Here is a 16,294-nt window from a genome sequence, read left to right on the forward strand (position 1 = left end):
TCCTCAGCTGTTTTCATAGGAACAGCATTAATAAATCTGATATTACTCTGTTTCAGGCAATGGAATTAATAGAAGCTTATTCTATGCTCACAGGTGGCTAAAGCCACAGGAAAATTGTTTCATCCCATCTTTTAACTCAGAACAGAGCTTTGGAATTTGTTTTATCTTTGTTCATTGGTCAAACTGAGCCTCAGGTTATTTGGACATTTGGTTCACAGATTTTCTCAACATTGTTTATTCAAGAAGTCTGTAACCTGTTTACAAGCCCAGCTGGCAGAGAATGAGCCTTGGAGTGAGCTCTACTGTCTATAGCTTTCTGTCATCAGTACACAGGTATTGTGAAATGCTGGCCAAATAGTTCTTTTTTTTCTATCCCAGTTTCTGGTGCTTCAAAGACCTGGTAGTTAGAATGAATATGTGTGAAGAAAATTTCCATGGATCACCATTAGTTTTCTAGTGATTTCTACAGGATGCTTAGAAATCTCACAAAAGAGCCATAGCAAAAAGTGCAATAAAATAACCCCAATGTTTAACATAAACACTCAGAGGTGAGTAAAATCAGATCAATTTTATCAAGAATTTAACATCAGTGTAACTGACAGCAATAGATGAACAGCAAACCAGATAGACAGAAAGTCTTAATTATTCTTCTCATCTCATCAATAATCTCTAAAGAAGTCAGAGTTGAATGTTTTCAGAAATAGAAAATTCCTGGCAGCTCCGATTGCATCTGTTAAAAAGTAGCAGAACCAAGGACCACTCTGAAGAAGGTGACAGAGCACCAGAGCTACAGTTCATAGAAAATCATAGAGGTTGGAATATACCTCTGAGATCATCAAGCCCAACCATTAACCTAACACTAAACCTTGTCCCTAAGCATCACATCTACGTTTTTTGAAGACACAAAGAAGAAAAAAAGTCACATAGTCATTTTTACATGTGTATTTTCCCATTGTTTCTACAGTTTCTAATCTTGAGAACATACCCTATTCAACATCTAAAAGGAGGAGCTTAACAGCCAAATATTTCAGCTGAGGAACGTGACAGCAGTTAGCTCTTGTAAAAGAGGCTCAGTCGTTACTGTAGCACAACATTTGAGAACAGTGTTTGCTTACTCTATGAAATCCATGCATCTGCATCAATTCATTTTAGAAGGGGGAATTTCTTTGTAATAAGCTAAGGATGACAAAAACTTTGAAGAAAACCAGAACTGACTCTTTCCTAGAAGTATTTCTTTGATTATGCTTCATTAATTATATATTATGTAACAACTAGGGATAAATTAAACTACCAGCATTTTTGAAATTAGACTCTATTAGTCTCATCTCGCTCTTCTGACTGAGTTAGCACACAAATGCAAGAAAAGGCCAAGTCCTCTTGTCAGTAGTAGCAGAGTGATATCTTAAGAGTAAAAGGCTTTTCATAACCACTTTTACAGCTGGTCTGAACTTCAGGGTATGTAGGTCAGACATTATCAGAGTTGTTTTCTAGTATGATAAAATGAGCCTTGTGAAGTTTCAGAAGGACCATGAAAACCGAGAAGGGCAGTTGGAAAAGAACCTAGAGGTTGTCCATATCAGCAGGAAGAAAGGCATCGAGTTTTAGATTCTTCCAAAAGTCTTGAGACCAACAGACACTCTGGAGAAGCAGCAAAATGCTGGACTGATTTCTTTCTTTTAATAGGAGGGAGGAGCAAGGGACTTTTTTTCAACACTCCACCCAAAAGTTTAAAAAAAAAATTGAAAAGAAAGCAACAGCAAAAACATTGGTAATTTATGGAATATAAATCTATTTGCTGACACTTTACCTGCATAGCTGCATACTTTATCTTGGAGAGGAATTTACCTATCCTGCTTTTCCTTCATATAAATGAATTACCTGAGACAGTTAATTTCCTAAAATGTTTTTCAGTCATTTTACTTGCACTTGATATCTACAGATGCAAAAGTTTATACAGCACCTTTTTCTTTCCTAGACTAGACTTCAGACACACTCCAGATTAAACTTAGTAGTTCTGTAGTCAAAAACATTCATAGATGAACATGGCAGGTTTAGGTGGAGTTGTCATTCAGTAACCACATCTGACTGAATCCCTGGAGTATCTGAACATTTTGCTGAAAGAAACAAGCTCATCAGTTCTGGAAGCAGGCAATGAAAGTAATTGCCTGTTTAACAGCACAGAGAATACCCTCAGCTCAGTGCTATATCCTGAAAGCTGTCCTTTGGGAAAATTAGATAGTTACTTTATCCAGAACTAAAAACTCCCAGCTGCAAGAATGAACACTCTTACCTTTACAATAAACTGAACTTTCCATGAGAAAATTAATGGGAAAAGTATTACACCTGACTCATTAATTTCCTTTCCAGAATAATAGAAAGTTTTTATATGTAACCTCATAATGACTCACAAATTATAATTTTGTCTGCCTAGGGCATGTAATGGATTTGCATGCCAAGGCAAGGACTGTGGAGAGCTGTGGCCTCCAAGAGGAGCAGCCAGGGCTGTCCCATGTCAGAAACAACTAGGTCCTGTCAGCTCTGTGAGACCCTACTGCAGGGGATAGCTGAGCCCCTAGCCATGGCTAGGTCCCTCAGTGAAAACATGCCTAAGAAAAGGGAGAAAATTCTGCACAGACGGACGATGAAGGAACAAAAATAGTGAGAAACAACAGATGGAACACCAGGGTCAGAGGAAAAGGAGGAAATACTCCATTCTGGAGCATATATCCACACTGCAGCCCCATGGAGGACCCAACACCTCAGCAAGTAAACATGTCCTGAGAGAAGTGGCAGCCCATGGAAAGCCCATGCTGGAGCAGAGGAAAAGGGTGATGAGGAAGGAATGGTAGAGAGGAACTGTCATGATTGCAAACCTCAGTTCCCCATTGCCTCTGCAATGCTGGACAGGGTGAGGAGAGGACAAGGAGACAGGAATGGAGGAATGATGTTGAAACTGGGAAAAAGGGGGATGGATGAAGTGTCTTTCTGTTTTTCAATGTCTACAGATTTTTTAATTGGCAATAAATTGAATTAATTTTCCCTAAGTCACAGAATCACAGAATATGCTGAGTTAGACGGGAAGTACAAGGATCGTTGATTCCAAATCCCAGCCCTGCACAGGACCATCCCCAAGAATCACACCATGTGCCCAAGAGCATTGTTGAAATGCTTCTTGAACTCTGTTACCCTTGGTGCTGTGACCAGCTTCCTGGGGAGACTGTTCCAGTGACCAACCACCCTATGGGGGAAGAACCTTTTTCTAATATCCAACCTAAAACCTTCCCTGACACATCTTCAGGCCGTTCCCTCAGGTCCTGTCACCACAGACAAGAGAACAGTGTCTGCCCCTCCTCTTCCCCTCATGAAGAAGCTGTAAACTAGAATGAGGTCTCCCCTCAGGTTCCTTCAGGCTGAACAGACCAAGTCAAGTCTGCTTTGTTCATGACAATGAATGGTCAATCAAGCTTCCCATCTTTATCTTGACCCATGTTATTTTCTCCCCCTCCCACATTTGAGGAAGGTGAATAAGGGAGAATCTGATAGGTATCTAGCAGCTAGCCAAGGTCAACCCACCCTACAGGATTTGACATATGTTCCTGCAAATATCTTTGCAGGAAGATAAAGCTTACTGTCTCCCTAAGAACATCAGTAACATGAACAGAAGTATTTCTTGCACGTGCTGTACAAAACACAGTGAAAAAGGGGTTTTTTGTGCTCTTTTACCACCTAGATTTACTCAAGTTTAAGTACTTAATTGAAGCATCTAAGTCAGAAGCTTAGTCGCCTTAGTCAATGAAAAGGAACAGATACCTTCAAAAGATGATTTAAATCTTTAATTGGACAACATTTTACTCTGGAGGTATTGGATTCTCACCACTGATTATAAATGAAATCGCAGACAAGGGCATTTTTGAAGGGCCTTAAGTTAAGCAGGATGAATTGAGGCATCTGTGGCTGAGGACTAACAGTCCTTGATCTTTCTTCTACAAAGGGAGAACCTAGTAAAAGCACTTTGGAATCTGATTTTCATGCATTGGTCACAGTAGCCATGTGGGTTATTCTACTCTTCCATGCAGAACTGAAATGTCCCCATATCCTTGACACTGTTTTAACAGTTGATATTTTTGGACTCAGGGTTTAAGGCATTTGCACCTTTCAATGTTGCAGTTCTTTACTGAAGATGTGCCGTTCTTCCCCAACAATATGTCTTGCAGAGGAAAGCATTACCAAAATGAATTAACATAATTTTAAAAATTGCACTGTTTGGGCACTGAGCAGATATGTGACACCCAAAACCATCCTTCATAAATTTAGCTTTTGGGTAAAATAATATATTTTTTTTTGTTTGCATGTCAGTTCTACCAATCACCACACTACACTAATCCAAAAAATATTAATTGATGGCAGACAGATTCTTTTTTTTCATTTGAGTGAGTCAAACTAGAAGTTTAACTATTCATTAGCTAAATAACACATTTTTTCAACAATTTTCTTTCTCTCCTAAATTGCTTGCAGTTTAGATAATACTAGCCTCTTTTCATCCATCAAAGATACACAATCAGGTACGGTTAAACAAAACTTTTCTTTCAGGTGATTTTAAAGTCTTGGTGATAAGGACCAGTTCTGATCAAGCTTAGTTATTACTGAGGCTAGAGTCACTTCATAAATGCTGGGACTGATATGGTTGATAAGATGAACCTGGGCAACTGGGGGGAAAAAAGCCCATAGTTTTCCAGCGAATTTTTAATTACTTCATTACAGTTTTGGTTGTTTTGTTGGGGTTTTTTTGGTTTGGTTTGGTTTTTTTTTTTCTTCACTATGTTAATAACCACTTTTTGCTTTCTGTTTATTCTATTCTCATCAGCCACTCACCTTGGAGCATAGGTGTTTCAAAATACTGATGTTCTGCTACTTGACTTTAATTTATATAAAGAAGCAAATGGAAGTAGGCTTATGAGGAAAAATTTAATTATCTATTAGGAGCATGAAAATTAATATATTTGGTTTATAAAAGTTCAGTTCTATTTTGAGCAGCATAATCTTTTTAATAAAATCAAGGAATATAAAAACTGGAGGATGGTTTCTTAATGGCCTTTAAGGAATTAGCTTTTTACTCAATGCTTTAAGACCTTTCTTTTGGCATTTTCACTGACTTGAGCTCCCCTGACTCCAATTCCATCACTGATAAGTTGATATCTTGCAAAAAGACTATGCCTGTATATTAAAGACAGGAGCCACAACTTGAAAAGATCCACTTAATTCAGTTTTTGTCCCAGTTGTGTACTCTAATAAGGCAATTTGCAATATGTATGATATTAAAATAACTCAAAACAGCCCTGTGAATCTGAAAAACCAATGTGTTGTGGAGAGCTGGTTGTGCCTCCAAAATTAGGTGCTAATCAGTTTTTCAGCAAATTTGAAAATGACTGTGGGATTCTGAGGCCTCATGATAACATGAAGTGTAATAGCTCTTTGTGTTTTTCCTTGAATATTTAATTTAATGCTTATCCAGTGGTATAAGGTATAAACATAAACCTTAAACCCATCAGGGAATTGGTTAGAGGCATTTGGACGGAGGAAGATTTCACCAGCCCTGGTTTTGCCAGTGGAGTCACAGTGATCACAGCCAGCTGACTGACCACACGCAGAATACCCCAGGGCATCTCAGGGATGTGTTATAGGTGCTTGCACCTATAACCCTGTGTGAGGTTGTTTTGGAGTCCCCTCATTTGACCCCGAATTGTTATTCTGCTGAAATCCCAGTAGTTCTAAAGCTCACTAGTTGATAAGGATTCCAAACCACGTAAAGCTGCAACCATGCCATGCCAGAGACATTTTTGTACAAATTTCCTTTTGTTACCTGTGTACAAGAAGATATTCATAATAACACAGTGAGATCAGGCACATTTTATAAATGCTGCAGGTTGCTTGAAACGTGTCATTTTTGCTCCGCCATGATTTTCCTGAGGCAACTCTCTGGCACCAAACAACACTATATTTTCACTCTTTAGCCCACCTCTCAGGAACATGAATCAAAAGTCACACAAATCCTTCCTCTTGGAAGTGTTTTCCTTCACCATGTATTTGGTTATGCTTAACCTTAAAAATTGCTTTTCTGACACTCTTAAAAGAGGCAGCAAAACTGAAACAAGCAAATTACAGCAGGAACAAGTTGTACCTGCACTAAAGATTTATTGTAAAGCAAAACACTGAACTGATATGAAAAGCAGTTTAAAACTCATGTATCATCATTGTCCTTCCTCAAGTGATTTCAACATGAAAAGAGGCACAAGAATAAATTTGCAGTGTTTTTTGTGTTCTTGGTACAGGAATTGGTTATATTAATGGTTTATTGAGGAACTAATAATTGACTGGGCGGCTTAAGAAGCAAAATTCCTTGTACAGCTGCTGTCACATTTTTAGGTAAGATAAGATAAGGATTAAGAATATAAATTGCCTAATAAAGAGCAAAATCTTTTCTGTTCAAGTTGTTTGGCTCCCTGCTGTCATAAGGGAAGCTAAAAATTCTTAGGTTCTGTAAAAAAAAAAAAATTTAACCACCCTAAAGCACATTCCTATACCAGGAAAAGAGCATGCTTCTTTCAATATTGAAGTCTAACCATGTTTTACCCTTTCTGAGTGATGGGACCTCAGGCCCACCAATATCAGTAGGTTTCCTCTAACACCAGATAGAAGCAGATATTCAAGGAGGTTAAGATTTAGGCCTTCCCCAATGCAACATATTTTTAGTTTCTATGATGCATCGATATGAGGACCTCTGAATCAAAGAACACTGCTGGATTGCTGCATTTAAAAACATCAATAACTTGAAATTTAATTGAATTTTCCCAGCCTTTGAACCCTTTACTTTTTTTGTTTTACCTTTAAAATGTTCTGTGACACAGGGTTATGCCATACAAATTGTATGAAAATATATGTCCTTTTGCTGTTAAATACATGTTCTGAACCTGGTAAGATGGCCAGTGTGCTTCAAACTTCTCATATTATGAGTCATAGTGACATATGACATTAGAGGCAATTCCTGAGCCAACCATGACTTTACACGCCTGTATAATATTTTATACTCATTTTTTCCAGAAAAAAGAAGCTTAGTGATCTTCTCCTCACATTATTTTTTTTCACTGTAGGTATCACATTTGGTCCCTTTTGTGTATTTCTCTTCTAGTTCTACTTGATACCTGGAGCAGCTATCTGAAGTCTGTAGCCAGCTACTTGTGAAGTTAAAGAAGAAGAGAAGCTGACAAAAAGAAAGTCCATTCAGATCTGGGATTTACTTTCGTTTTCTTCTTACTTAAATAAAACAAAGCAAAACGAAACAAAACCAGAACATAAGAAGTAACTATTAGCACTGTTACTTCATTTTTAAGTATTAAAAAACAGAAACTTTTTTTTCATGTTAGTACAATATAAAATAATATTTGCTATAGGAGTGACAATGGGAATATTATCATCTTGAGAGCTGGGTATGTGCTGCAAGATGTTTGCTGTGAATATTCAGGAGTAATTTTAAAGCAATCAAACTCAGTTTCAGTCAGCCTCCTGTTGCTTATTTGGTAGACATTTATTAGAAATATATTAGCAAATATTTTTGTTTCTTATTCTGTTTTATAAAATAACCTGTGCCTAAGAAGAAATCATGAAGTTATGGAACTAAAATTCCAAATTCATAGTTACAAGAATTCACTTAGGGGGAACATAATGGAATCATTTCTATCTTCTGAAGCATGAGATGATTCATTGAGATTGGTTATTGTTGCAATTTAATTACTTCAAGTCTTTTGCAGAAATAAAGGAAGAAATCTTTTAATATTGATGTCTCACATATGTTGACTTTTAGGGTGACATTGGATTTTTTTCTTGGTGTTGGTGTTTTCCATTATTTGCTCTTTTAGGTGTATGTAGGCATCTTATTCAGAAGAGACTGCTACCAACTATGTTGTTGTCATACTGGTTCTCTTAAAATGAAATTATGGTGTTTCATTAGAATTATTGAAAATGTAAGTGATGTACATCATTTTACTCTTGGTTTGGCACATGAGCTACAACAAATGCAAAAATGGTCGAAAGTCTTGTCATTTAAGAGTCACAGAATAAATAATATTAGTGTTTAGAAATCTTTAACATTCTAATGTGAAGTGCAGAGAGACAACAGGGAGGTTGCAGAACGTTCTTTTGCAAACTATAGTTTGTTAATACCAACCTAGTGTTCCCCCAGAGGGCTGTCTTGTTGCCTCCCATCTATTCATTTTTTAAAAAATTCTGCAGGAAAACACTTTGAAAACCATCCAAAAATTGGCTATTAAGTGTATTCTGATCCCTCATGTCGAATCAATTTTAGGGTCCATCAGAACTGTTCCTCAGGTACAAGTGATGTGTTCTTGAATCCCTGTTGTTTTTCTGAGTTTTTTTCCTAGCTGTCCAAGGACAAGAGTGATGCTTTCAAAAAAAACCAAAACAAACAAAAAAGGTAACAAAAACTACTGAAATAGATGGACTAAATGCCATTGATACTCCACTGTTGGAAAGCAGATACATTTGATCCCTTTATGTAAAAGTCCTGCTCTTTTATTTCTTCCATATCTCTAAAATTCTTTCACCTTTTGTTCAAGTAAACCGAATGAAGGAAAAAGATCACACTGGTGTGCATAAATGAACAGACAGATAAAAAACCTTCACAGAAACCAAGTAATGTTCTAAAAAAGATGTCAAAGTTGTCAAAATATGTCCTGGCACAGAACAAATATTATTTGTCTGGAAAGGTTATAACATGAACCATGACATTTAAAAAAATATCGGCATTCTGTTGTATCTTTTTGCGTGTCCAGACTAACATATCCAGTGTAATCTAAAGGACTGTGGATACCTGTGTCTCTCATGAAAAAGTGAATCAGCATTTAAGGGAAATACAGCATTTACCTTCCAGTCAATTGGAATACTTTGAAGATTACATGGTCATGAGTCTAGAAGCTTGAAAACAAACAATAGCCATAAGGCTACCTCAGACCACAGAATAAAAATACTGAGAATCTCAATGAGAAAGGTCTCCAAAGGTAAAGATTTACAGATTTCCTTCAACTGTTGAAAAAAATCAAAATAAGTTTTTTTCATTTGTTGGACCATGGGGCTTTTATCATTTTGGGGATACAAGCAAATACAGCACACACCATTGTTAGTTTTGTTTATTCTCACTGGATGGGATATAAAAAGACGTTTGGTAGGCTAAAGTGCGCCCCTAGTTGAAGAGCAGTATGAGCAGTCCAGTTATATTTTAGGCATAATGCCATGTTTCCAATTGTTGGAAAGGAAGGACATTAAAGAATCGAATGATGCCTCAGGTATTGGGCCCAGCCAGCATTGGCTTAGGAAAGGCAGATCCACTTGACCAACCTGATCTCTTTTTATGACCAAGTGGCCCAGCTACTGGATGAGGAAAAGGTTGTGGTTTTTTTCTACCTGGACTTTAGTAAAGGTTGGACTCCATTTCCCACAACTTTTTCCTGGAGAAAAAGACTGCTCCTGTCTTGGACAGGTGCACTCTTCCCAGGGTTAAGAATTGTCTGGAAGGCTGGGTCTGGAGAGTACTGGTGGATGGTGCTGCATCCACCTGTTGTCTGGGCACTAGTGGGGTTCCCCAGAGATCAGTGCTGGGCTCAGTTGTGTTCAACATCTTTACTGATCACCTGAGCAGGAGTATCAAGTGCACTCTCTAAAAGTTCACAGACACCAAACTGTGTGGGAGTGTTGATCCACTGAAGGGCAGGAAGTCTCTGAAGAGGGATCTGGGAAGGCTGGATCCATGGGCCAGTTGTATGAGCTTCAACAAGGTCCTTCCCTTGGGTCACAGCAGCCCCGTGCAGCACTGCAGGCTGGGGGCAGGGTGGCTGGAAAGTGGCCCAGTGGAAAAGAACCTGGGAATGCTTGTTGACAGTGGTTGAACACGAAGCAACACATTCCAAAGTGGCCAAGAACTCAAATTATATCCTGGTTTGTATTAGATATACTGTGGCCAACAGGACCAGGGCAGTGATTGTCCTGCCGTACTCAGCACTGACGGGGCCACACCTCAAATCCTGTGCTCAGTTTCGGGACCCTCTACAACAAAAACATTGAGGTGCTGGAGTGAGACCAGAGAAGGGCAAGGAAGATAGTGAAGGTCTGGAGTACAAGTCTTGTGAGGACTAGTGAGGAAGCTGAGCTGGAATTTTTTAGCCTGAAGAAAGGAAGCTCAGGAGAGATTTTATTGCTCCCTTTGAGGACAGATAAAGTACTAGTTCATACTTTGGCAACACATACTTCAATCAAATCAATTGACACACAAATCATAAGGTGAAAAAATGGTGGGAAAAGTGATTACCCCAAGATAAGCAGCCTGTTAACTGAGAGTCTTTTGTGTGCCTCTTCACAGAAGATGAAAACTCAGGTACAGAATCATATCTTTAAAAAAGACAAAAATTCAAGGTCATCGCATGACCCTTATTACAGCTAAAATGCCTTTTTAAGAGAAAGACAGAGAGAAAAATGTTCAAATGAAAATTTATATCTTATTTATTTCAATTTCAAAATAGGAAAAAATATAATTTATTTCAATATAAATTGCATTCACATCTCTTTCTTTAGTATCAAGTTCATGAGCAAGGAAATGATAAGTAAAAGGAGACATTTCATTTATGCAGTCTACCATATATGATTGTTCAAGTCAGATGAAGTAGGTTTGCATTTGTAGATACACTAATAAAATGCTTCAAAATGAAGTGCAACAGCAATATAATATTTCAAAATGGCTTTTACAGAAGATTCAATCATCATGTGTATTTTGTCAGAACTGCCTTGTTTCATAGTCCTTCTTGTTATTGGGTCACTAGTTTAGAAATTGTCAAAGAAATAAAATCTGGAAGAGCTGTAAAATCTAAAAAAAAAAAACCCTTGAGCTGAATTCTTTCTTTTTCTGAAACTCCATGGCATAGAAAATAAGAATTGCCTAAGAACTGCCAGCTTTTAAAGAAAATTAAGGCGTCAGCAGGAAGAAATCTGTTTATCAATAAAATTTCCATACTAAAATCACAAGATGTGTTTTCAAACAGTGCCTCTTTAGATATTCCTAAATAAAAGGTAGTTTTCCTTTCTGAATAATTTTTCTTGTTGTGGCTCATTTCATTGTTATAAACTCATTGATGCGCCATCATTTCATAGTAGATCTTGTCAGAAATTTCAGCAGCTTGCTGTTACTCTGGGCTTTCTTGGCAGCGACAATTTCCACAGCCCCCTGCAAGTTCAGTTATCAGCAGCTAACTTGGCATCTTCAACCCTAAACCAAAGGTTTTTGTCTGTGCAGACAGCAGAGAGTTGCAGTTATGCAAAAAAATATCAGCTTAGACTCAGACTCTTCATTTAACAATAAGACCAAAAACTCAATTAGAAGATAAATGTTTGAGTGACATAATTAAGATTTTTAGAGAAGTGTAAATTTGTCTCCTTACACATATACCATAAGAAGCTGTCTTTAATTACAAGATAGACTCAGCCTTCACCTCCTTCTGAGGATTCATCCACCGGGGTTCTACTCCATGTTACTTAGCCAGTCATTCTTGTTCTCCACGTCTAGACATGAGTTTTCAATGTTGAAAATTCTAATAAATGTTGCTTTTGCATTTCATCTCAGGGACTTCTACATTGTCTTCCAAGACATCAGGAAAAATATAAATTGAAAGAGGTACCTGATATGCCCACTACCAGATCTGTGACTTGCAAGAAAAGAAAAGTCCAGGTCTTCAACAGTCAAGAGATGGGGTTTTCTTAAACCAGAATTCATCTTCTATTAACTTGCCCAACTGATAAAGACTTCCTCAACAGATGTAACTAAATTGTTTCTTTTCAATTTGATTTTAAAATTAAATGTATAGGCATAAACAAAAGTATTGTGGGTTGGTTGTCTGGGTTCTTTTTCTCCTTAAGGAGAAATTAATTATATAGAAAAATTGTAAGGAAAAATTGTATAATTATTTTGAGTACTCGAATACTTTCCATTCAAGTTCTACTTATATAATATTTCTATTAGGACATACATTTTATATGATAATGTTATATAGCTCACAACACTAGTCAAAAGAAGATGTTTATCACAAGAAATGTTAGTGTTTATGGGTCTAATTTTGTCAACATTATAAGTGATGGCAATACAGTTTTATGATAAACATTAGAAAAATGTAAAAGGCAACCTTACTAACACCATTATTGACCAGTTTTGACTGCGATCTGTTTCTTCATTCCAAGAGCTACCCAGCAGTCTCTTATTCTGAATTTTGCTTTAGTCCTCAGCTCTAGACAATCAAATACATTCTGTTTGTTGCTGGAGGATATTTATGTATTTCCATGTGATTTGCACTTCCCTTTCAGATTTCCTAATTTCAGAGTATTTTGTAGCAGTATCCTGTGAACTGAACACTAAAGTAATTTTCATATGTAAGACAGGTAATTTGTGATGGAACACTGCTTTGAAGAGCCTAATTTTGATTGGTCTTTTTGCACGTGTCATTTTGTACTGACTCTAAAATTATTCTTACTGGTATCAATACGCCATTTCTGAGGTGAACTATATTTGACCAGCAGCTTTAGAAATGTATCTGTATTTAAAAACATTCACACCTGCTGTACTAACCCACCACTTGATCCTAGATCCCAAACCACAACCTGAACAAGGAATACTCTTCTCTTCCCACACAGCAATTTGACCTTGAATTCCAGCACTTTGCATCCTGAGGCAAAAATCTTCCAGAAAGGTGGAGTCGAATAGATGGTTAAGTCTAGGCTCATGCTGGGAGTTGCATAAACAGAGCGGTATAAACCTGATACATCCTGTCAGAGAGTCGACCAAAAGTGTGCCAGGGCAGGCCTAATGTAATAATGAAGGCAAACAGCCTGATAAGTTTCTGTATGAACATAATACCTTATAATTAAGCATTTTCCCTTGAAATATTTGCTTCCATGTTCATGCATTGAAATGTAAACTCATTAAAATGGAAAAAGGGAGGATACTTATGGGATTATATCCATCTAGCAGACTATATTCAATCTCATAATTCTGAAGCTTTGCATTGCCTCTCCATCCACTTTGTACACACAAGGTAAAAAAAAAAAAAGTAGAATAATCTGATTATCACCTTATATTTTTTTTCTCAAATTGTTCTATTATCAACAGGTATGAAGTATTCCCTACTTTAGAACTTACATTCTGTATTCTAAAAATTATTTCTGAAAGCATTTTAACCAGCAGTATATAATTTTGATAAGAGAACCAGATATTTTAACAACCTCTCTAACCATGTAAATTAAATGCGTTTTACCTGCAGAGTGGACAGGAGATTTTTGCCATTTGGAGAGCTGGAAAAGTTTTTATTGAATAATGCATGTTATAAAGTCATAATGTTTTTACTATGCTTCTTCTAAAGGTTACATACATTTTCTCTCATAACTGAGTAAATGTTTTTGCTATAGGTGCTAAACTCAGGGAAGTTTTGGAAGTCTACTGTGTGCAAGGTGCTCTTGAGAGAAGATAACTTATTTCAGACTTATTTAAAATGTATCGAATAAGATGATTGCTTACCAACTGGAAATATTACAATTTTTACTTCTACAGCAGAGTATTCCTGTTAGACTTCTCTTCCTGTCAACACTATACATTCTGATGACCACTTTCATTTTATCTTTATAAGCATAACCATCTATATCAAGTACTGTGGCAAAAGTATTGAAAGAAAAGTGAGGGAGGGAAAACAGCCTATCTTAAAACTAGCATTTGTTGCCACTCAGAAAAAAAACCACAAAAACAAATGAACAAGCAAACAAAACCCCCTCTAAATCTACCTATGGTCCTTCAACACCTTGATATTAGACAGTTAGGTATTGGTATAAAAACAGTTGTGACTTTTACATCTTGCAATTTTTTGACTCTGAGTCCTCCAAAAATATCCAGTAGTTGAGGTACAGTTGAATGTTTGCTACACCCTTTCTTCTTTTTGCCAGTAGTTGTTACTGACCAAAGTAGGAAAGGAGAATTGAAAGCATGATTTTGCTGAATCCCCTCAGTCTCAAACTATTGAACATGTGCCGTTGGTTCTTTTTGGTGTCTTTGATGAAGAAGAATTGTTTGAGAATAAAACTCCAAAATTTAATAAAAATGGTCAGTTGTGGAAAAGTGACATACAAAGGAATAGAACTAAATCTGTAATCTTGTGGTAAATGTTTTATAGTTTATAGAGGAGTGGTAGTGCCACTTGGGCTTTCTGTCTTTGTAGTCCTTTGTTTCATTTTCCTCCATTATTGCTCATTCTTGTACCTCATCCCATCAAATGAATGACTGATTATTGGAGGGGATAAATATTGTTTGTCATTTACTTTTTCCAACCAGCCATATTTTTTTGCCTGTCCTGACAATACAACTTTAATCCTGAAAAAAATCAGTTATATTCCAAATGAGAAAATTAATTACATGTGTAATAAATATTTATATTTTTTTGCTCATTTCCTTGGCTCTTCAAAGGCTGAATAGTTCTGTGAAGCCACAAAAGGCTGCACTCCATTTATCTAAAGTAAGATAGACATGACCCACTGTGGTGGGTTGCTCCTGACTAGATGCCAGGTGCCACAAAGACTCTCTATCACCCCTCACCTTAGCTAGGCAGGGAAAAAAGTAAGGTGAAAAATGACTTGTAGGTTGAGTTACGGCAGTTTACTAAAGCAAAAGTGAAGGTTTGCATGTGCACAGACAAAGAGAAAAAGCCAATAATTTTATTTTCCACTTCCCATCATCAAGCAATGTCTGGTCACTTCCCAGGAAGCAGGGCTTCAGCACATGTATCAGCTGCTCTGGAAGGCAAACATTGTAAATAAGAAATGCCCCCTGCTTCCCCCTCCTTTCTTTAGCTTTTATATCTGAGCAGATGTCACTTGGTATGGAATATCCCTTTGGTCAGTTTGGGTCAGCTGGCCTAGTGGTGTCCCCTCCCTAGATCTTGCCCACCACCAGCCTATGGATGGAGGGGCAGAATGTTTGAGAGACATCACTGATGTGCCAGCCCAGCTCAGCAGGACCCAAAGCACTGTGAACACCTTTATAGCCATCAATGCCAAGCACAGCACTGGGCGGACTGCTATGGGAAAACGACACCCAGTTCACCCTCTTACAAGAGTATGTGGAGTTACCAGTGAAGAGGAAGCTGAAGAGCTCTTCAGAAAGTGCATTGAGCTACACACTTCCTTACCCTCTTAATCGGATTAAATTGGGGTCTAAACCCTGTTCAAGGCAGACTATGCTGCAGTGCAATGGATCTTCTGTGGTAGTTTCTTTAGCTTTCTTTCAGTTCTAGAGTTACAACCTGTGAAGACTTAAAGAATGCAGTTGTATGTCTCAGAACACTGTTCCCATAAGTCACCACAATGGAACTTGAGATAAGCACAGATGCCGCAGCAGGAAGGAGCTAATTCTTGACCTGATGGAGGTAAAGGTTTGGTTAGCATCTGGACAAAAATTCCCACTGTGGCAGGCAGTGGGAAGTGGGAAGGAAGCAATTGTTTATGCACATGCCATCTTAAATCATGGGAACAGAAACTACGCCCTGTGGGTACCCAGGACCTGGACTGTACAAAAGTGGTACCTCCAGAAGAAGAATTCAGGGATCCCCACCATGAAGAAGACCAGGGTGAAGAAGGACCAGCAGGGTGCTGCAGGAATCCACGCGGTGGTGGTATATTTAGCTTAATCTCTCTCTCTCTCTTATTCTTTCTCTTGCACCTCATCACTCTCTTCCTGTTTCTTTCTATCTCTTAACCATACATTTACTGTTAAATAAAATCCATACTCTTGACTTTGGCATATGGTCTTGTTTGCACCTTAATTTGGGCAGAAGTATCTCTTATAATGGGATCATAACATAACTCTGCAACTGTCCCTATATACTTATGTGTGTATGTAAATGCATCTGTGAATAGATGTAGATGCAAATACATACATGCATAGTCCATGTAGGACTTCAAACAGGAGGAGATATCAGAACTCTGTTCTTTGCTATAATTTATTTCACTCTATTTCTTATTCTGGTGTCTCCCATTTTCAAAGCATTACAGATTTTCTTTAGCAATGAATAACACCAATACAAAAGATATTAGGAGAACAATTCTGAGAACAACAGAGTAATTCATCATATGTGAGTATACAAAAACTTATTTGGAAAGCACACAGATATCATTTGATAGAAATTTACACATTATATTTAAATCC

The sequence above is a fragment of the Catharus ustulatus genome, chromosome 1 (genome assembly GCF_009819885.2).
Source record: "Catharus ustulatus isolate bCatUst1 chromosome 1, bCatUst1.pri.v2, whole genome shotgun sequence".
Classification (NCBI taxonomy): Eukaryota; Metazoa; Chordata; class Aves; order Passeriformes; family Turdidae; genus Catharus; species Catharus ustulatus.